This window comes from Diceros bicornis, chromosome 2 (assembly GCF_020826845.1).
Source record: "Diceros bicornis minor isolate mBicDic1 chromosome 2, mDicBic1.mat.cur, whole genome shotgun sequence".
Taxonomy (NCBI): domain Eukaryota; kingdom Metazoa; phylum Chordata; class Mammalia; order Perissodactyla; family Rhinocerotidae; genus Diceros; species Diceros bicornis.
Genome location: NC_080741.1, coordinates 93397204 through 93419484, shown reverse-complemented (window position 1 = coordinate 93419484; position 22281 = coordinate 93397204). Strand labels below are relative to the sequence as shown.

Here is a 22281-nt window from a genome sequence, read left to right as displayed (position 1 = left end):
TAGTACTGGAAGTCCTAGCCAGAGCAATCAGGCAAGAAAAATAAATAAAAGGGATCCAAATTGGAAAGGAAGAAGTGAAACTGTCACTACTTGCAGATGACATGATTTTATATATAGAAAACCCTAAAGAATCCACCAGAAAACTCTTAGAAGTAATAAACGAATACGGTAAAGTTGCAGGATACAAAATCAACATACAAAAATCAGTTGCATTTCTATACACTAACAATGAAGTAGCAGAAAGCGAAATTAAGAATACAATCCCGCTTACAATTGCAACAAAAAGAATAAAATACCTACGAATAAACTTAACCAAAGAGGTGAAAGATCTGTACACCGAAAACTACAAAACATTGCTGAAAGAAAGTGAAGAAGACACAAAGAAATGGAAAGATAGTCCGTGCTCTTGGATTGGAAGAATTAACATAGTTAAGATGTCCATACTTCCTAAAGCAATCTATAGATTCAATGCAATCCCTATCAAAGTTCCAACAACATTTTTCACAGAAATAGAACAAAGAATCCTAAAATGTATATGGAACAACAAAAGACCCCAAATAGCTAAAGGAATCCTGAGAAAAAAGAACAAAGCTGGAGGTATCACACTCCCTGATTTCAAAATATACTACAAAGCTATAGTAACCAAAACAGCATGGTACTGGCACAAAAACAGACACACAGATCAATGGAATAGAATTGAAAGCCCAGAAATAAACCCACACATCTATGGACAGCTAATCTTTGACAAAGGAGCCAAGAACATACAATGGAGAATAGAAAGTGTCTTCAACAAATGGTGTTGGGAAAACTGGACAGCGACATGCAAAAAAACGAAAGTAGACCATTATCTTGCACCATACATAAAAATTAACTCAAAATGGATTAAAGACTTGAATGTAAGACCTGAAATTATGAAACTTCTAGAAGAAAACATAGGCAGTACGCTCTTCGACATTGGTCTTAGCAACATATTTTCAATAACCACGTCTGACCGGGCAAGAGAAACAATAGAAAAAATAAACAAATGGGACTACATCAAACTAAAAAGCTTCTGCACAGCAAAGGAAACCATCAACAAAATGAAAAGACAACCTAACAACTGGGAGAAGATATTTGCAAACCATACCTCTGATAAGGGCTTAATCTCCAAAATATATAAAGAACTCATGCATCTCAACAACAAAAAAACTAACCACCCAATTAAAAAATGGGCAAAAGACCTGAACAGACATTTCTCCAAAGAAGATATACAGATGGCCAACAGACACATGAAAAGATGTTCAACATCATTAACTATCAGGGAAATGCAAATCAAAACTACAATGAGATATCACCTCACGCCCGTCAGAATGGCTATAATTAACAAGACAGGAAACAACATGTGTTGGAGAGGATGTGGAGAGAAGGGAACTCACATACACTGCTGGTGGGAGTGCAAACTGGTGCAGCCACTATGGAAAACAGTACGGAGATTCCTCAAAAAATCAAGGATAACAACTACAGCAAAGTTGCAGGGTACAAAATCAATCTACAAAAATCAGTTGCATTTCTATATGCTAATAATGAACTAACAGAAAGAGAGCTCAAAAAGATAATACCATTTACAATTGCATCAAAAAAAACAAAATACCTAGGAATAAATCTTACCAAGGAGGTGAAGGACCTATACAATGAGAACTACAAGACATTATTGAGGGAAATCCACGATGACATAAAGAAATGGAAAGATATCCCATGCACGTGGATTGGAAGAATAAACATAGTTAAATGTCTATATTACCTAAAGCAATCTACAGATTCAATGCAATCCCAATCAGAATCCCAATGACATTCTTCACAGAAATAGAAAAAAGAATACTAAAATTTATATGGGGCAACAAAAGACCCCGAATAGCTAAAGAAATCCTAAAGAAAAAGAACAAAGAAGGAGGCATCACAATTCCTGACTTCAAAACATACTACAAAGCAATAGTAATCAAAACAGCATGGTACTGGTACAAAAACAGACACACAGATCAATGGAACAGAATTGAAAGCCCAGAAATAAAACCACACATATACGGACAGCTAATTTTCGACAAAGGAGCTAAGAACATGCAATGGAGAAAGGAAAGTCTCTTCAATAAATGGTGTTGGGAAAACTGGACAGCCACATGCAAAAGAATGAAAGTGGACCATGTGCTATCGCCATTCACAAAAATTAACTCAAAATGGATCAAAGACCTGAAGGTGAGACCTGAAACTATAAAACTCATAGAAGAAAATATAGGCAACACACTATTTGACATTGGTTTTAAAGGAATCTTTTCGGATGACATGCCTACCCAGACTAGGGAAACTAAAGAAAAAATAAACAAGTGGGACTTTATCAGACTAAAGAGCTTTTATAAGACAAATGAAACCAGAATCAAGATGAGGAGACAACCCACCAGCTGGGAGAGAATATTTGCAAAACATACATCTGACAAGGGGTTGATCTCCATAATATATAAAGAACTCACACAATTGAACAACAAAAAAACAAACAACCCGATCAAAAAATGGGCAGAGGAAATGAACAGACACTTCTCCAAGGAAGATATACAGATGGCCAATAGGCACATGAAAAGATGCTCAACATCACTAACCATCAGGGAAATGCAAATCAAAACAACACTAAGATACCACCTCACGCCCGTTAGAATGGCTATAATCACCAAGACAAAAAACAACAAATGTTGGAGAGGATGTGGAGAAACAGGAACCCTCATACACAGCTGGTGGGAATGCAAATTGGTGCAGCCTCTATGGAAAACGGTATGGAGATTCCTCAAAGAATTAAAAATAGAGATGCCCTATGATCCAGCCATCCCACTACTGGGAATCTATCCAACGCACCTGAAATCAACAATCCAAAGAGGCTTATGCACCCCTATGTTCATTGCAGCATTATTCACCATAGCCAAGAAGTGGAAGCAACCTAAGTGTCCCTCGACTGACGATTGGATTAAGAAAATGTGGTATATATATACAATGGAATACTACTCAGCCATAAAAAAAGACAAAATCGTCCCATTTGCAACAACATGGATGGGCCTGGAGCGTATTATGTTAAGTGAAATAAGCCAGAAAGAGAAAGACAAACACTGTATGATCTCACTCATATGTGGAATATAAACCAACACATGGACAGAGAAAACTGGACTGTGGTTACCCGGGAAGTGGGGGTGGGGGGTGGGCACAAGGGGTGAAGGGAGTCATATATGGGGTGATGGACAAACAAAAATGTACAACCCAAAATTTCACAATGTTAGAAACCATTAAAACATCAATAAAAAAAAAAAATCAAGGATAGAACTACCATATGATCCAGCTATTCCACTGTTGGGTATTTATCCAAAGAACTTGAAAACAGCAATGCCTAAAGATACATGCACCCCTGTGTTCATTGCAGCATTATTCACAATAGCCAAGACTTGGAAGCAACCTAAGTGTCCATCAAGGGACGAATGGATGAAGAAGATGTGGTATATATACACAGGGGAATACTACTCAGCCATAAGAAACGATGAAATCCAGCCATTTGTAACAACATGGATGGACATTGAGGGTATTATGCAAAGTGAAATAAGTCAGAAGGAGAAGGTCAAATACCGTATGATTTCCTTCATTAAGTAGTAGATAATAACAACAATAAACAAACACATAGTGACAGAGATTGGATTGGTGGTTACCAGAGGGGAAGTGGGGAGGGAGGAGGGTGAAAGGGATAATTCGGCACATGTGTGTGGTGATGGGTTGTAATTAGTATTTGGGTGCTGAACATGATGTAATCTATGCAGAAATAGAAGTATAATGATGTACACCTGAAATTTATACAATGTTATAATCCAATGTTATAAACGGCAATAAACAAAAAATTTAAAACAAAAACATAATAAAAATAAATAAATAAAAAGTAAATAAATAAAGTCAATAAATAAGTAAACAAGTAAATAAATAAGTAAACAAGTAAATAAATAAATAAGTAAACAAGTAAATAAATAAAACAAAATAAAATAAAATAAACAACAACACACATTGGTCCAAAGTATCTCCCCACGATTACTTACTAATTACAAAACAGTAACTTTACAGTGAAAAAATGTGGTGGACTTCCACCATAACCAAATTATCACACTTAACATTAGTAATATTGGGATAAAGTAACATCATGGACCTCCTCATGCAATGAATTGAGATGGTCACAATATCACATATAGTATTTCTACCCAAATGGCAAAGCATGGATCTAACAACAAGGAAATATCAGGCCGACCTAAACTGAGGGACAGTCTACAAAATAACTGGCCTACGCTGTTAAACAATATCAAGGTCAAAAAAGACAGAGAAAGGCTAAGAAATTGTTCCAGATTAAACGAGACTAAAGCGACATGAAAGCAAAATGCAATGCATAGTCCTGGACTGGATCTTGGACCAGGAAAAGAAAAGCCATAAAGGGGGCCGGCCCCATGACACATCGAGTAAGTGTGCGCGCGCTCCGCTTTGGCAGCCCAAGGGTTCGCAGGCCCGGATCTCAGGCACGCACTGACACACCGCTTGTCAGGCCATGCTGTGGTGGTGTCCCATATAAAGCAGAGGAAGATGGGCACGGATGTTAGCCCAGGGCCAGTCTTCCTCAGCAAAAAGAGGAGGATTGGCATGGATGTTAGCTCAGGGCTGATCTTCCTCACAAAAAAACAAACAAAAAAAAAGCCATAAAGGACATTATTGGGACAATGGAAGGACCTGTATATGGACTGTGAATTCAATTACGCTATTGCTTTTTTTGTTTTTCTGAGTGTGTGTGTGAGGAAGATCAGCCCCGTGCTAACATATGCCAATCCTCTTTTTTTTTGCTGAGGAAGACTGGCCCTGGGCTAACATCCATGCCCATCTTCCTCCACTTTTTTATATGGGATGTCACCACAGCACGGCTTGCCAAGCGGTGCATCGGTGCACGCCCGGTATCCGAACCAGCGAACCCCAGGCGGCCGCAGCGGAGCACACATACCTAACCGTTTGCACCACTGGGCCTGCCCAAAATAACAGTATTGTATCAATGTTAAATTTCCAGATTTTGAGAATTGTACTCTGCTTTTGTAACAGAAGGCCTTTGTTTTTAGCAAATAAACGCTGAAGTTAGGGGTTAAGCATAAAGATGTTTCCAATTTACTCTCAAGTGGTTTAGAGAGATAGGGAATGATAAACAAAAAAATTTACATAAATACTTGCTCAAGTCAAACAACAGAAAGTGTAAAGGAAAGGTGAAAATCTCTCCCATACCCTCTACTGCTGCCTCCCAGACATAAACACTATCTTCTACATCTTTATCCATGTTCAAATAACCATCTATACACAGATGTACGCTTTATTGGGTTTTGGTCTCTTTTTAAAAATGGGGTAATAAAGCCACGCCTCTGAGAACAGGAACGAGGCAGGGCTGCCTACTCTCACCACTCCTATTCAACATAGTACTGGAGGTTTTGGCCAGAGCAATTAGGCAAGAAAAAGAAATAAAAGGAATCCAAATAGCCAACGAAGAAGTGAAAAATTCTCACTATTTGCAGATGACATGATTTTATACAGAGAAAGCCCTAAAGAATCCATTGGAAAACTATTAGAAATAATCAACAGCTACAGCAAAGTCACAGGGTACAAAATCAATCTACAAAAATCAGTTGCATTTCTGTATGCTAATTATGAACTAACAGAGAGAGAGCTCAAAAAGATAATACCTTTTACAATTGCATCAAAAAGAATAAAATATCTAGGAATAAACCTTACCAAGGAGGTGAAAGACCTATACAATGAAAACTACAATACATTATTGAAAGAAATTGATGATGACATAAAGAAATGGAAAGACATCCCATGCACATGGATTGGAAGAATAAACATAGTTAAAATGTCTATATTACCTAAAGCAATCTATAGATTCAATGCAATCCCAATCAGAATCCCAATGACATTCTTCACGGAAATAGAAAAAAGAATACTAAAATTCATATGGGGCAGCAAAAGACTCCGAACAGCTAAAGCAACCCTAAGAAAAAAGAACAAAGCTGGAGGCATCACAATCCCTGACTTCAAAACATACTACAAAGCAATAGTAATCAAAACAGCATGGTACTGGTACAAAAACAGACACACAGATCAATGGAACAGAATTAAAAGCCCAGAAATAAAACCACACATATACAGACAGCTAATTTTCGACAAAGGAGCTAAGAACATACAATGGAGAAAGGAAAGTCTCTCCAATAAATGGTGTTGGGAAAACTGGACAGCCACATGCAAAAGAATGAAAGTGGACCATCTGCTATTGCCATTCACAAAAATTAACTCAAAATGGATCAAAGACCTGAAGGTGAGACCTGAAACTATAAAACTCATAGAAGAAAATATAGGCAACACACTATTTTACATTGGTCATAAAGGAATCTTTTCAGATGACATGCCTACCCAGACTAGGGAAACTAAAGAAAAAATAAGCAAGTGGGACTTTATCAGATTAAAGAGCTTCTACAAGACAAACGAAACCAGAATCAAGACGAGGAGACAACCCACCAGCTGGGAGAGAATATTTTCAAAACATACATCTGACAAGGGGTTGATCTCCATAATATATAAAGAACTCACACAATTGAACAACAAGAAAACAAACAACCCGATCAAAAAAGGGGCAGAAATGAACAGACACTTCTCCAAAGAAGATATACAGATGGCCAATAGGCACATGAAAAGATGTTCAACATCACTAATCATCAGGGAAATGCAAATCAAAACAACACTAAGATATCACCTCACGCCCGTTAGAATGGCTATAATCACCAAGACAAAAAACAACAAATGTTGGAGAGGATGTGGAGAAACAGGAACCCTCATACACAGCTGGTGGGAATGCAAACTGGTGCAACCTCTATGGAAAACGGTATGGAGAGTCCTCAAAGAATTAAAAATAGAAATAACCTATGATCCAGCTACCCCACTACTGGGAATCTATCCAACGAACCTGAAATCAACAATCCAAAGAGGCTTATGCACCCCTATGTTCACTGCAGCATTATTCACTATAGCCAAGAAGTGGAAGCAACCTAAGTGTCCTTCAACTGATGATTGGATCAAGAAGATGTGGTATATATATACACAATGGAATACTACTCAGCCACAAAAAAGACAAAATCGTCCCATTTGCAACAACATGGATGGGCCTGGAGGGTATTATGTTAAGTGAAATAAGCCAGAAAGAGAAAGACAAACACTGTATGATCTCACTCATATGTGGAATATAAACCAACACATGGACAGAGAAAACTGTATTGTGGTTACCAGGGGCAATGGCGGTGGGGGATGGGCACAAGGGGTGAAGGGAGACATATACATGGTGATGGACAAAAATGTACAACCCAAAATTTCACAATGTTAAAAACTATTAAAACATCAATAAAAAAAATGGGGTCATAGATTACACGTTACTCCACAATTTGATTTTTAAAACAGTTTTTAAAGTTTTTTTTTTAATCAAAGAAATACATGTATATGGTTAAAAAACATAATAGTATTGAAGGGCTTTAATAAAAGCCAACTGCCCCAATCCTTCCTGACTCCAAGGTTGCTCCTCAGAGCAGTCACTCTCTTAACTGTTTGTTTATTTTTCTGGTAGTTACCTCTACAGCTCTAAATAATATGCTTATCCTGCTATTTCTGAATACACGAATGATATATTGACTTCCTGCTCTGTATGAAGATTTAATTCACTTATACCCTCCCCTCCCTCACTCTTTCCAATAGAAATTTTAGCACGACTTTTAGTCCTTCTTGTAACTTTAGGTTTTATGGTTTTATTTCTTGTTCTATCAACTCTAGACAGTATCTGAGTTTCAGTTTTGTAAGATATGGCTATCCTGGCATCTACTCTTTCCTTCACCTCATTCTCCCACCTCTCTACTTCTGTTATCTGTAATTTTAATTTTACACTGTCAAACTTCATAATACTTATGTTTTGTTCTGTAACGATAATTGTCTTCTTTGCTGAGCCTGTAGGTGAACTCTAAAAGCTGAAAAATCAAAAATATTGCTAATATGATTAGGACTATATAAATATTATTACCTATACAATCAAGCAGTATACTACAGTTACATTTCCTTTCTTGGGCTGCCTTTGATTTTCTTTGTGTTCAACTTCTTTTACTTAACAGTATATCAAAGGTCTTCTAATTTTTTAAGTGAGCATGTGGTAATTCGAGTGTGTACATTAAAAATTTTACATTAAATTTTTTATTGTGGTACAATACATAACATAAAATTTGCCGTCTTAACCATTTTAAGTGTATAGGTCGGTGGCATTAAGTACATCCATCTTGTTGTGCAACCATCCAACCACAGAACTTTTTCATCATCCCACACTGAAACTCTGTCCCCATTAAACACTAACTCCTCATTTCCCCACTTCCCCAGCCCCTGGGACCCAGTGTTCTACTTCTGTCTCTAAGAATTCAACTATTCTAGCAACCTCATATAAATGGAATCACACGATGTTTGTTCTTTTGTCCTTTTGGTTTATTTCCCTTAGTATAATTCCCTCAAGTTTCATCCACATTGTAGCACGTGTCAGAATTTCCTTCCTTTTTAAGGATGAATAATACTCTATTATATGTATATACTACATTTTGTTTATCCTTTCATCCACTGATGGACAATTTGTCACCCAGAGAAGTCCCTAAAATATTTTCCAGGGGCTGGCCAGGTGGAGTAGCGCACTCCACTTCGGCAGCCCGGGATTCGCAGGATCGAATCCCAGGCACGGACATACGCACCGCTCATCAAGCCATACTGTGGTGGTGTCCCATATCCAAAATAGAGGAAGGACGGGCACAGATGTTAGCTCAGGGTCAATCTTCCTCAACAAAAAAAAAAAAAAAGAAAAAAACCACAAAACATTTTCCGTGTCCAATGCTTTGTTTTTAAGTTGTGCTTGCTTATAGGAACCAAGGCAGAACATTGCTAGGTAGCCAAACCACAGAATTGGTCCAAACCAGAGAGGTCCAAGATGGCGATGGGGTGCTATGTGCAAAAGGAAACATGTGCCAAAGGTGCCATGTGCAAGAAGGAAAGATCTGCGCGTGCCCCAAATGCCCCTGCCCTGAGCGATGACAGAGACCCCCTCCCCCTTCATATCCCCTAAGAAGCCTGCTCACTTTCCCTTAGGGGACAAGGTGCTTTAAAGCACAAGCTCTGCCTCCTCCATTCATTGATCAATGAATAAATTTTCTGCTCTGCTATTCCTATCCCAGTCTCATTCCATCGGTGCTAGCGGCTGCGGGCAAAATGACCCACTTGCAGGTCACTGGTCCATTAGGGCTTGGTAACAATTTGGATTGTTTCCGACTTTTGCTATTGTGAATAATACTGTTATGAACATGGGTGTACAAATATCCTTTTGAGTACCTGCTTTTAACTTTTGGGAATACACCCAGAAGTGGAAATTCTATGTTTAATTTTTTAAGGAACCTCCATACTATTTTCCACAGCAGCTGCACCATTTTACATTCCCACCAGCAATGCATAAGGGTTCCAATTTCTGGATTTTTTACAATAGCCATTCTAATGGGTATAAGTGTTATCTTATTGTGGTTTGATTTGCATTTCCCTAATGATTAGTGACCCTGAGCATCGTTTCATGAGTTTATTGGCCATTTGTATATCTTCTTTGGAGTAAAGTCTACTCAAGCCTTTTGCCCATTCTTTTTTAAACTTATTTTTTAAATTGTGGTAAAATATACACAACAAAATTAACCATTTTAACCATTTCAAAGTGCACCATTCAGTGGCATTGAGTACATTCATGTTGTGCAACTCTTATCCATTTTTGAATTGGGTTGTTTTGTTATTGCTGAGTTTTAGTAGTTCTATACACATAGTCCGGATATTAATCCCTTATCAGATATGTGATTTGCAAATACTTTCTTCCATTCTATGGATTGCCTTTTTACTCTGTTGATTGTGTCCTTTGATGCACAAAAGTTTTAAATTTTGATGAAGTCCAATTTATCTATTTTTTTCTTTTGTTACCTTTGGTGTCACATCCACAAAATCACTGCCAGATCCAATGTTGTGAAGCTTTTGTTTCTAAGAGTTTTAAACTTTTAGCTCTTACATTTAGGTCTTTGATCCACAGTATGTAGGTTTTATAACTTGTCAAATTACAGTGATCTTTAAAAAATGTAAATCCAATCATGTCACTTTCTGCTCAGAAATTTGCGGTGGTTTTTCATCTCATTCAAATTAAAAATCATTATCCTTATCCTAGCCTACGGGGCTCTACATGATCTGGTTTACACACTTCTCTGAATTCACCCAATTCTAGGCACACTAGCCACACTGTGCTCTTCCTCAAACATGCCAAACACATTCCCATCTCAGGGCATTTACACTTGCTGTTCCTTCTTCCAGGAGCATGCTTCCCTGCAGATCTCTAATTGTATGTCCCCCTCTCAATGAGGTCTTTCCTGAATACCTACCTTATCTAATGTGCTGTCTTTACCTCTATCCCCTTACTCTGCTTTTGTTTTTTTATTAGCATTTATCACTGCATGAAATATTATTTAATTGCTTGTTCCTTGTGTCCCTCTAGAAGAATATAAACTCTAGGAAGGCAACGGTCTTGACCTCTCCCTTATTGTAACAGGACTCTAAAATTTTTATCTGAATACACAGATGCTCAGAATAAAGCCTTAAGTGGTGGCCAATGGATGAGAAACTTCCAGGCCATATCCTTAAAAATAAGGGATGTACCCACTTTTCTCTCTCCCCCTTCCCAATGGCTAGAATTAGCCATGGTGGCAATCAGTTTTATACTATTTAGATGATGGCAACTCTTTAGAGATGACAAAGCAACAAGACAGATGGAACTTGGGTGCCAGATGATTTCTTGAAACAGAGCTGTTGAGAAAGCTTGGACTTTTTTTTTTTGAGAAAGAGCACACTTCATTGGAAAGAGAGCACTGCAAGTGACCAACAAATGAAGGTAGCCCAATGGGCATCCTACACATTATGCTCAAAAAGATACACATGATGTTTTGCTAAGAAAGATTAACTGGAACATGGATTCCTCTGGGCAACTTCCCCAACCTCACCCTCCAAGGGGTGCGGACACTCCCAACCATTTCCTTGAAAGCCACTGTGGTTCCCTAGAGATAGAACCCCTCAGGGGTGCCTTCTTGTTTTTTATAAAAAACATTTTTTAGATTTTTTGAAGTATTCATTTGTTACTTTCATTCTAAGTTCTCTCAAGGCCATCAGACCAGCTTCAGTACTGACTGCCCGGATGTTGGCACCAGAGGGGTCCTTCCTGAGCTAACATCCACTGCCAATCTTCCTCTTTTTGCATGTGAGCCACCGCCACAGCATGGCCGGTGACAGACAAGTGGTATAGGTCTGTGTCTGGGAACCAAACCAGGGGCCGCTGAAGGGAAGCATGCCAAACTTAACTACTAGGCCACTGGAGCTAGGCCAGAGGGGTCCTCCTTAGCCATGATCAAGTCGTCCAGGGTTGCATCATCAGCTAGCATCATACTGCTTGTGTGAATTGAGCTTCTTAGTCCTTTGGTCAGGCAGGGGGAACTCAATCTCCCTGTCAATGTGGCCTGGTCTGATAAGTGCTGGATTCAAATTTTCTATTTGGTTTGTGGCCATGATAACTTTCACATCTCCCCTTGAATCAAATCCATCCAACTGGTTCAACAGTTCCAACACTGTTTGCTGAATTTCTCTCTCACCACCAGAATCTGAGTCACACATTTTTGTCCCAATGGCATCAATAAACACAATGGATGGTTCATGTTCTTCAGCAACTCGAAACAATTCCTGTACGAGTTTGGGCCTATCACCCAGGTACTTCTGAATAAATTCAGAACCAACCACTCTCAAGAAAGTGGCTAAGGTTTAGTTTGCTACTGCTTTGGCTAGTAAGGTTTTACCTGTGCCAAGTGGACCACACAGAATGACCACTTGAGGGGGCTTTATACCCCTCTCTTCATAATATTTAGGATGAGTGAAGGGAAGCTCTACAGATTCCCTAATTTCCTGGATTTGGTTGCCCAACACCCAACATCAGCATAGGTCTCCTGAGGGGACTTTTCCACCCTCATCACTGTGACCAGGGGATCTGTGTCATCCATCAGCACCTCTGTCACGGCATGCACCTTACAGTTGAGCAGGACCAAGCAGGGTGGTTCCAGCAGATCCTTGTCTACAAATGAAAGAATGCTGAGGTAACATCCTGAGCCCACAGATGTAGACAGGACAGCATGCTTGTCATCAACTATCTCTCCTAAGGCTCCTACCAACATTGGGCTCCCCCTCAGATTATCCACCTTTCATCTTTCCTCCTCTTGCTTTTCTTCTAAAGGCTTCATTTGTTCCTGATTTCTTTTTTTTCTTTTTGTGAGGAAGATCAGCCCTGAGCTAACATCCATGCTAATCCTTTTTTTTTTTTTTTGCTGAGGAAGACCGGCTCTGAGCTAACATCTATTGCCAATCCTCCTCCTTTTTTTTCCCCCCCCAAAGCCCCAGTAGATAGTTGTATGTCATAGTTGCACCTCCTTCTAGTTGCTGTATGTGGGACATGGCCTCAGCACGGCCAGAGAAGCGGTGCATTGGTGTGCACCTGGGATCCGAACCCGGGCCGCCAGTAGTGGAGCACGCGCACTTAACCGCTAAGCCACAGGGCCGGCCCTGTTCCTGACTTCTAATGAATTCTTCCTCCATGAGAAAACAGTCTTTAATTCTCTTTAACTTCAATAATTTTAACTGGCACTGAGTGTAAGGGGTGACCAGTGGCAGTTTGCTGGCAGCATCTGGTCCCTGTGTTTCCTCCTTCTTTTTCCCCACTCTAGTTGACAGGAGTTTCATATTTCTTTTTCTGGTCCTTGTCATCTTCTTGCCACCTCCAGGACCATAACCACCACTTGACTTTGCCATCTTGCTTCGGTCTCTGGAGCCGTCAAGATTGGACTTTTATGTGGAGATACACTTTCATGTTTAAAAAGTCACTATTGTTTTGCATCTCTGTCATAGCAGCTATATCTATTTCTTAACTCTGAGCTTTCTAACCAGTGTGCCTCAGTCAGGAGAAAGGAGTGTATTAGTGATAGCGAGGAATATCAACTGACAGAGCCTACAACAGTGACCAAAGACCTCCCTCTTGCACTAATCTGTGTATTCCTGGTGCTAGACCAGGGAATGGGAGGGAAAAAACACTGTCCTTGCTGCTGCATATATTTATATAATCTCAACTATTTATAAAAAATGCATAGAAAAAGACTAGAAGGAAATACTTCAAAACGTTAAGGGTGAGGATTCTGTTCCAAGAGTCCAAGGAAGAAACCCAAGTACCATGAAAGAGAAAGAAATGCAGAAAATGACCAGAAGCTTTCTAGATTGAGAAATTGAAAGAACAGGGATGCAATTATCATGAAACTCATTAAAGATGTCATTCTTATTACATAATAGTAACATAAATACATTAAGAAATCCACTCTGAATTCAGATAAAATTTTTCTTTGAAAGAATTAAAGAGAGGAGCCGGCCCCGTGGCATAGCGATTATGTGCGTGCGCTCTGCTGCTGGCGGCCCGGGTTCGGATCCCAGGTGCAAACTGACCCACCGCTTGTCAGGCCATGCTGTGGTGGTGTCCCACATGAAGTGGAGGAAGATTGGCACGGACGTTAGCTCAGGGCCAGTCTTCCTCAGCAAAAAGAGGAGGATTGGCATGGATGTTAGCTCAGGGCTGATCTTCCTCACAAAAAAAAAAGAATTAAAGAGAGACTGTGGCTCGGTCTGTGTTTCCTTAAACATGTACCATGAAACACTATTCCTGGGATATGACCATTGTAAAAAGGGTTCTGTGAATACAAAGCAGTGTCTCTCCCTGAAATTTTAAAGGCTCTGAGAAATCCTGCAGTTGGGAAACACGGTTAACGTTGCTTAACGAAGCTTTATTGTGACAGACAGTACTGCTCACATATCTACTCTCCTCTTTGTTCTTATAATGTAACCCGGATTTATTCAGGGCAACAATGTACCCAGCTAAAGACCTACATTTCTCAGCATTCCTTGCAGCTAGAGGTGGCCAGGCAACAGGGTTCTAGGCAATGAGGTAGGAAGTGAGAGTTGCTGAGTGGGGCTTGCTGAATGGCTCATAAAAAGAAAGGCTGACTGAGCTGGCAAGTATGTTTTGCCATTTTGCCTTCCCCTTCATCCTGCTTGAAACATGGATGTGATAGAGGGGGCGGCATAGTGATTTTGTGATCCCAAGGTGACAAGCATGAGGATGAAAGCCACAGGGTAAGGATGACTGAACAAAAGTACAAAAGTAGCTTCAGCCCCTGACGGCTTCATGGATTGACTGTACTTCTCAAAACTTCTCCATCCATGGGGAAAATGAAATCTATGTTTGGCTAAAGCACTATGGGTTGGGCTTTCTATCAAAAGATAGAAGGACTCTGGGTTCCTGATGGCACCATGGGGCAGCCACACTAGCATAAATCTAAACTTCTTTTACAAAAGAGAAAAATAAAGCCCTAATTTTTTAATTTTTTTATTGATGTCATAATAGTTTATAACATTGTGAACTTTTAGTTGTACATCATTTGTCAGTCACCACATAAATGCATCCTTTCACCCCTTGTGCCCACCCCCCAATCCCCTTCCCCCTGGTAACAAGCCCTAATTTTTTTGTCACTTGTACCAGTGACAAATAACAATGCGCACTATTCTCAGGTTCTGGGTAAGGAAAGAGTAGAGAACAGTCATGCTTTGGAAATGCTGAGTCTGAGGTCCCTGTGGGACAAGCCAAATGTAGAGAACCAGGAGAGAGTAGGATGTATGAACCTGGGGCTTGGAAAAAAGGTCTGGGCTAGAAAAGAATAGGTCAGAAGAGCTCAGGGTGAACACTTTTAAAGTCCCTCATGCCTGTCTTGGATTGGGCACAGATACATTCAGTATATCTCTAAGGAACAGAGCAAGGGATCAGATTTGGACTTCAATGAGGAAAGATCTTCCCATAGTCAGAGCTCTCCAAAAATACAATGGGCCCTCTGTGAGTCAGGGAGCATCCTGCTCTTTGAGCAATGTAAGCAGAGACTGGACACTCAAGTGGTCGGGAAGATGAGAGCTTTGGGAAGTTGGATTCGATAACTGTTAAAGATCTTTCAAACCTTGAGCTGCTAATATTCTAAGCATCTAATTTGGTTCTGAAGTGTGATGTTGTCAACCTTATAAAAAGGATTCACCCAACATTGAGACCACAATCCCTCACCACTGTTGTACCCATCCTTGCTCTGATGCCATGCCCTTTCATGGAATCCAGGGGCCACTTGGATAGTACTTGATTTCATGAAAGGCCTCAGATATTTTTATTAGATAATTATTAGACTCAATTATTGGATAATTATTAGACTCAAGATTTTTATTTCTTTTAATTATTAGTGTTTTTTCCTCCATAATTACCAAACTGAGACATGCTCAAAACACCAACAAAAATTTCGTAAATTTAAGAAAACGTCAAGGGAGGGGAATTCTACCACCCAGAGATAACCATGATTAACATTTTTGATATAAAAATATCATGTCTTTTTTGCGTACATAAACTTTTCCTCAGAGTTGTATTCTATTTTACACGCTATTTTGATGTTTTATTTATTTATCTTTTGTGTGTGTGTGTGAGGAAGATCAGCCCTGAGCTAACATAAGTGCTAATCCCTCTTTTTTGCTGAGGAAGACTGGCTCTGAGCTAACATCTATTGCCAATCCTCCTTTTTTTTCTCCCCAAAGCCCCAGTAGATAGTTGTGTGTCATGGTTGCACATCCTTCTAGTTGCTGTATGTGGGACGCAGCTTCAACATGGCTGGAGAAGCGGTGCGTCAGTGCGCGCCCCGGGTCCGAAGCCCGCCGCCAGTAGCGGAGCGTGCGCACTTAACCACTAAGCCACGGGGCCAGCCCTGATGTTTTTTTTAAAACTTATTTTGGGGGCCAGCCCAGTGGCGTAGTGGTTAAGTTCACGTGCTCTGCTTCACTGGCCCAGGGTGCGCAGGTTCGGATCCCAGGCATGGACCTGCGCACCACTTATCAAGCCATGCTGTTGCAGGCGTCCTACATATAATCAAGTAGAGGAAGATGGGCACAGATGTTAGCCCAGGGCCAATCTTCCTCACCAAAAAGAGGAAGACTGGCAACAGCTGTTAGCTCAGGGCTAATCTTCCTCAGCAAAAAAAAAAAAAAAAAACCCACAAACTTATTTATTTTGATATAAATTTAAACTTACAGAAAAGTTGCAAGAACAGTACAAAGAATCCCCATATGCCCTTCACGTAGATTTACTGCATTCCTTTTTAAAATTAGTTGCATATTATGAACATTTTTCCATGTCCACAGACATCATTATCATCATGGCCAACATTCATTGCTGGCTAGGTGAGCCCTTTACTCACTGTGACTTCTGCTATCCCCACAACCACCTCCTGAGATAAATCCTATTATCCACATTTCACACATGAATAAATTAGGCCTTAGGTGTTTCCAATAGTTCTCCTTACAATCCTTTGTTAAAGGTCTTTGATCCCTATTTTCGTGCATCTATTCCTTAGGTTTTCGATGCCATCTCTAAATAAGATTATCCAGGAAATTTCCCAAACTCACTGACACAGCAGAAAGGAAGACCACGATTATCAGAGAACTTTAAACCTGTGTCCCATTACTGGGCCACGTCATGGCCCATGATGCACAATGACTAATTATATTTTTTAAATCTTCTAATGACCTGGTAAATACCCTCATAATATCATATTTTTTATGACTCAGAATTACTTTATCAAATGTAAATATATAAAATATACTCTACTCTCTATAATCCTATTGGATATTTCTTCATATTAAAATATGTATGCACCCCATGTTCATAGCAGCATTATTCACAATAGTCACAAGATGGAAGCAACTCAAGTGTCATCAACACTTGATGAATTGAGGGGCTGACCCGGTGGCGCAAGCGTTAAGTGCTTGCGCTCTGCAGCAGCGGCCCAGGGTTCGCCAGTTCGGATCCCGGGCGCACACCGACACACTGCTTGGCAAGCCATGCTGTGGCGGCGTCCCATATGAAGTGGAGGAAGGGGCCGGCCCCGTGACTTAGCGGTTAAGTGCGTGCGCTCCGCTGCTGGCGGCCCAGGTTCGGATCCCGGACGTGCACTGACGCACCGCTTCTCCAGCCATGCTGAGGCGGCATCCCACATACAGCAACTAGCAGGATGTGCAACCATGACGTACAACTATCCACTGGGCTTTAGGGGGAAAAAATAAATAAATAAAGTGGAGGAAGATGGGCACGGATGTTAGCCCAGGGCCAGTCTTCCTCAGCAAAAAAAGAGGAAGATTGGCAGATGTTAGCACAGTGCTGATCTCCTCACAAAAAAAAAAAAACAAACAGATGAATTGATAAGCAAAATGTGGTGTCGAGGCAGAAAAAATTCCTTCTACCCTTCTAGGGTCTTTGGCTGATCTAATAATTAAATTGATATAAGACAGATTAACAGGAGAAAAACAAATTTAATTTCATATGTATGGGAGCCCCATAAAAACATGAGACCCAAAAGCTGTCAGGCAATTGAGGCTTATATGCTATCCTGACCTAAGGAAGGGAATAAGGGCCTGAGCCTTCAAAAGGGAGAAAGGCAATGCACCAGAAGACAAGAAGAGCAGATGTTTGCCCTGCCACGCAGGTAAGTCTTACAGATAAAAAGAAATCTCTGGTAATTGCTCTCCTCCTCAGCCAGGCCCCTATTTAAACTCTTTTAGGCAGTTAAGGGAGAGGGAAAAGATTTTCCTGAGTCTGCTAGGTCTTGACTGCCTTCAGCTCAAAATAACCCACATGCCAAAGTGGCACATTTTGGGGTGGCATATTTTGCTCCCCTTAAGTGGTATATGAACATGCATACAATGGAGTATTACTCAGCTTTTAAAAGGAAGGAAATTCTGACATTATGCTAAGTAAAATAAGCCAGTCATAAAAAGACAAATACTATATGACTCCACTTACATGAGGTCCCTAGAGTAGTCAAATTCAGAGACAGAAAGTAGAATGGTGGTTCCCAGGGGCTGCTGGGAAGGCAGAATGGAGAGGTATTATTTAATGGGTACAGAGTTTCAGACAGTTATTGCTAATGGGTAGAGTTTCATCTTTTTGTATGATGAAAAGACTTCTGGAGAAAACAATATGAATGTACTTAATGCCACTGAACTGTACACTTAAAAAATATTAAGATGGTAAATTTTATGTTATTTATATTTTGCCACAATTTAAAATTTAAAAAAAATTTAAACATATGCAGTAGGTACTTCATATTAAATACTAAAGTATGAGGAATGAGCCTCATAAACAGTGGCTGATGCCTCTGAGAGACAGTGTTAAGATGCTCCAAAGAGGCGACTGTGAGCTGAAACAGTGCAGGTCGCTGTTGGCAAGGGGGCACCTCTGCAAAGGGCCTGCAGACCATATCTGCCTGGTGTGGCGGCCTCACCATTTTCCCAATGGAGAGAGGAAGCCTAAGGCCCTGAAGCCAGTGGACCTGTCATCCCTCCAATTTCTGCTTGTAGGCTTCCTGTGTTAACTGTCACCCTGTGGCCGCCTACTCCTGCCCCTGACCAGAGAAGTTCTCCTGCCTCTGAGTGCAGTATTAGTTCCTTAACTCTGAGGTTGAAATATTACAGAATTAGAGAACACTTACTGAGTGCTTTACATACATTACTTCTAATCATTATCTTCACAGTGAGCCTCCAACAGAGGTTTTGTGATTCTCGGCTTACACATGAGGAGACTAAAGTCCCTAAAGGTTAAGTAACTTACTCAAAGAAACACAATAAGGACCTAAATTCTTTCCATTATACCATGTGGCCTCTAAGTTGATTAAAAAAAAACAGTAAGTTCTCTACAGTAGCTACCATATTTTTAAAGTCTCCATAAGGTCTCAGAGGCAAAAATGTACTGAATCGAGAAACTCACAGTTGCCCCAAAATAGTAATTGCTAATATTTATTGAGCATTTAGTACAGGTCAGGAACTTGGCTAAACTCCAGTTATACTACCATTTTTGTGTGTGTGTGTGTGTGTGTGAGGAAGATCAGCCCTGAGCTAACCTCTGCCAATCCTCCTCTTTTTTGCTGAGGAAGACTGGCCCTGGGCTAACATCTGTGCCCACCTTCCTCCACTTTTTTATATGGGACGCTGCCACAGCATGGCTTGCCGAGTGGTGGTCTGTGCGCGCCCAGGATCCAAACTGGCGAACCACTGGCCGTCACAGTGGAGCTCGTGCACTTAACTGCTATGCCACCAGGCCAGCTCCATATATTACCATATTTAATACACCCAATAACCCAGAGTGGTACATGTAAGAGTGCCCACTAGTCCAGTGTCTGGCACACTAGCAAAGGCTCAGTACGGTCATGGAGGACTGGCATTTCCTTCACATTCAAATATGCGATTCCCAAGATCAATGCCAATTCTGAAACGGCTGCTACTTTATTTTTTAAGCATTGGAAACACATTTCTGGATGATTTTAAGGCCAAAAAACACACTCGGTTTAAACTCTAATTCAATGCTGCTATTGTTTTCCACTATACTAACCCTAGAAATATCAGAAGCTATACCAGCAAGACTAAGCTGCTGAGAACACGTGTGTTGGCAGTGGACAGGCATTTAGGCATTCATTCAACAGGGAGGTCTTGAGCGCATTCTGTGTGCCAGCCAAACCCCCCATCTCCCTTCCTCCCCTCAACAAACAAAACCAAACCTATATCTAGCTTTCAAGAGGGCTCAGGTTGTCACATGGATCTGTATCCTTTGCAGCAAGTACTACAGTACCGACCTTCAAATTTTTATCCTTACAAATTCAATCTCAAGAATCTTCATTAAATGTCATGGTTCCAGCTGAAAAAGCTCACTTTTTTTTAAACGTGTTATTCTCTTTACTATAATTTTATAAAAGAACTTTGTGGGGCCGGCCTGGTGGCGCAAACGGTTAAGTGCATGCGCTCTGCTGCTGGGCCAGGGTTGGCGGGTTCGCATCGGGCAGGCACCCACGCACCTCTTGTAAGGCCATGCTGTGGCGGAGTCCCATATAAAGTGGAGGAAGATGGGTGTGGATGTTAGCCCAGGGCTGATCTTCCTCAGCAAAAAAAATATATATTAGTATATAAAGTGCCGCTTTGCTCTTTCTAGCGATGGCAGGTTAGTTCTCTGAAAGGATCTACTCCAATTTATTTCACCTGGTTATACTCTGGTTTCACGGCTTAAAATAGCAAAAAACGAGTCTTTGTCTACAGGAGTCAGTTTGCGGCTTCCAGGAATCTCGGTTCTGCCCACCTCTCTCAATTGCTGGGAGCAAAATCCCCTACCCGGGTCTCAGCACTCCACAGCGCGGCCCGGCGGCGTCACCCTCCCGGCACACAAAAGCCGGCCGCGAGCTCAGCCGCACCCTGCTGGAGGGCCGCCCCGCTTGCGCAACCGCGCACGCCGCCCCCATTCCCCGCCCGCCGCGAGCCCGCAGTGGGGGCCGCCATCTTGTACCTGTGGCCACCTACCGCCTCAAGAAAGACACCTGGAAACTCCTCAGCAGCTAACTTGTACGAGAAGGCTGCGCAGCAATCACTGCGCTCAGATCACCGCGCCTCCCAGAACCAGGACAGCCTCTCAGCGTTCCATACCACCACAAAGGAAGCAGCCATCTTGTACGGCAAACGCTTCCATTTCCGGGACCGGCCTGCGACGAAACAAGGGAGGTGCTAGCCAACATCGGCGACTCTCGCGCCCTCTGGCAGCGGGCCCGAGCAGTAATGCCAGCTCGGACCTGTAGGGGATTCTGCTTCCGGGTCTGCTCGGGCGGGGCCGTGACGTCACGCGTCCCGGCTGTGACGACTGGGGGAGCCTGGACTGAAATGTGAACTTGCGCTTGAGCGATAGGGGTGTGGCGGGGCGTGTGGATGGGAAACTGGGGAAGGAAAGCAAGTTTGTTCAAGGGCTTCTGCGTGGTCTGTTAGTACTCCGCAGGACAGGGCGAGGCACGCGTTATTGTTACTGTTTACAGGGGAGAAAACAGACTCGCACTCTTGGTCGCTCTGCTAAACCCTGGCAGAGATGGGATTAGCGGTCTCTCTCGCCCGTTGCTCTAAAATGGAATAACAATCTATTCTGGGGGACTGTTGCGAGGATTAAGTGACTTTTCAGATTACAGTGCCAGGTTCTTAGTATTAGTTTCTTCTCCATTGATAATAGTAATATAACAACAACAACCACGTGCCAGGCACATATTATCTGTACTCAACCTACGACTCTGAAGTAGGGAGTATCAGCATTCCCATTTTACAAATGAGGACGGTGAGGAAAGCAGAAGTAATTTGTCCAAGGTTACAGGATAGCCAGTAGCAATGCCCAGGCAGTTTGGGGTGGGTGTCTCTGATCTTAACCACTACACATTCTCTCTGGGAACAGGACCCTGTCGGGGTATGTGCTAATAAGATGGTAAAGAAACAGGAACCAATACTTCTTGCAGCCTTGTTGTGACGAGCAATGGGGCTTCTGAAGAGAGGCTCATTAGGGGAGGGAAGAGAAGAGGGTGGGAGGAAGAGAAGAAGGACTGGCCTCAGGGAGTACCAGAGGGAATGGATTAGAGAGGCTAGAACACAATTTTTGTCCTGTCTGCACCAGAAGTGAAGAAATGGCTTCTAGCTTGCAGAATGGGAAGTGGGAATGATAGTAATAATAATAATCGCTATGACACGGAGCAGTTACCATATCTATTCTTAGAAGATGTTAATCCAATCCAGAAATGGAGGCTGAAGTTGAGAAAAGTAGGTCCCTTATCCTTGGCAATCTGTTTACTTACCTATAAAACCAGGGTAATAGGGCCCCCTAGCCAGGTTTTTAGGAAGAGAGAGAGTTCTGGTGTCCTCCGCCATCACTTGGTGTGCCTTTTGATGGGAAACTGTGTTGGCAAGGCTGGGGAAAACAGGCACTGTGATACCTATTGGTGGGAGTGTACATTTGTATAATGTCTGTTAACTTAGAATAATCCCTTGTACAAATCTTTTGATCAAGCACTTCAAGGCCTAGAAAATTATCTTACAGGTGGGCTCCCCCATGTGCTCAGACATATGTACAAAGAGATACTGTGGGAGATCAAGATTTGGCCACCCTGAAATATATCTCTTTAC

General features: G+C 41.5%; 1 protein-coding gene and 1 pseudogene across 1 annotated transcript in view; both read right to left on the bottom strand.

The window, feature by feature from the left end:
• RAB7A (RAB7A, member RAS oncogene family) overlaps nucleotides 1–20740 on the bottom strand; it is a 112462-nt gene extending 91722 nt beyond the window's left edge. The window contains exon 1 of the mRNA XM_058567071.1: nucleotides 20653–20740. The gene's annotated coding sequence lies outside the window, so the exon portion shown is untranslated. The remainder of the gene's footprint in view (nucleotides 1–20652) is intronic.
• LOC131420826 (26S proteasome regulatory subunit 4-like) lies at nucleotides 9206–13449 on the bottom strand (annotated as a pseudogene).
• Nucleotides 20741–22281: the final 1541 nt, after the last annotated feature.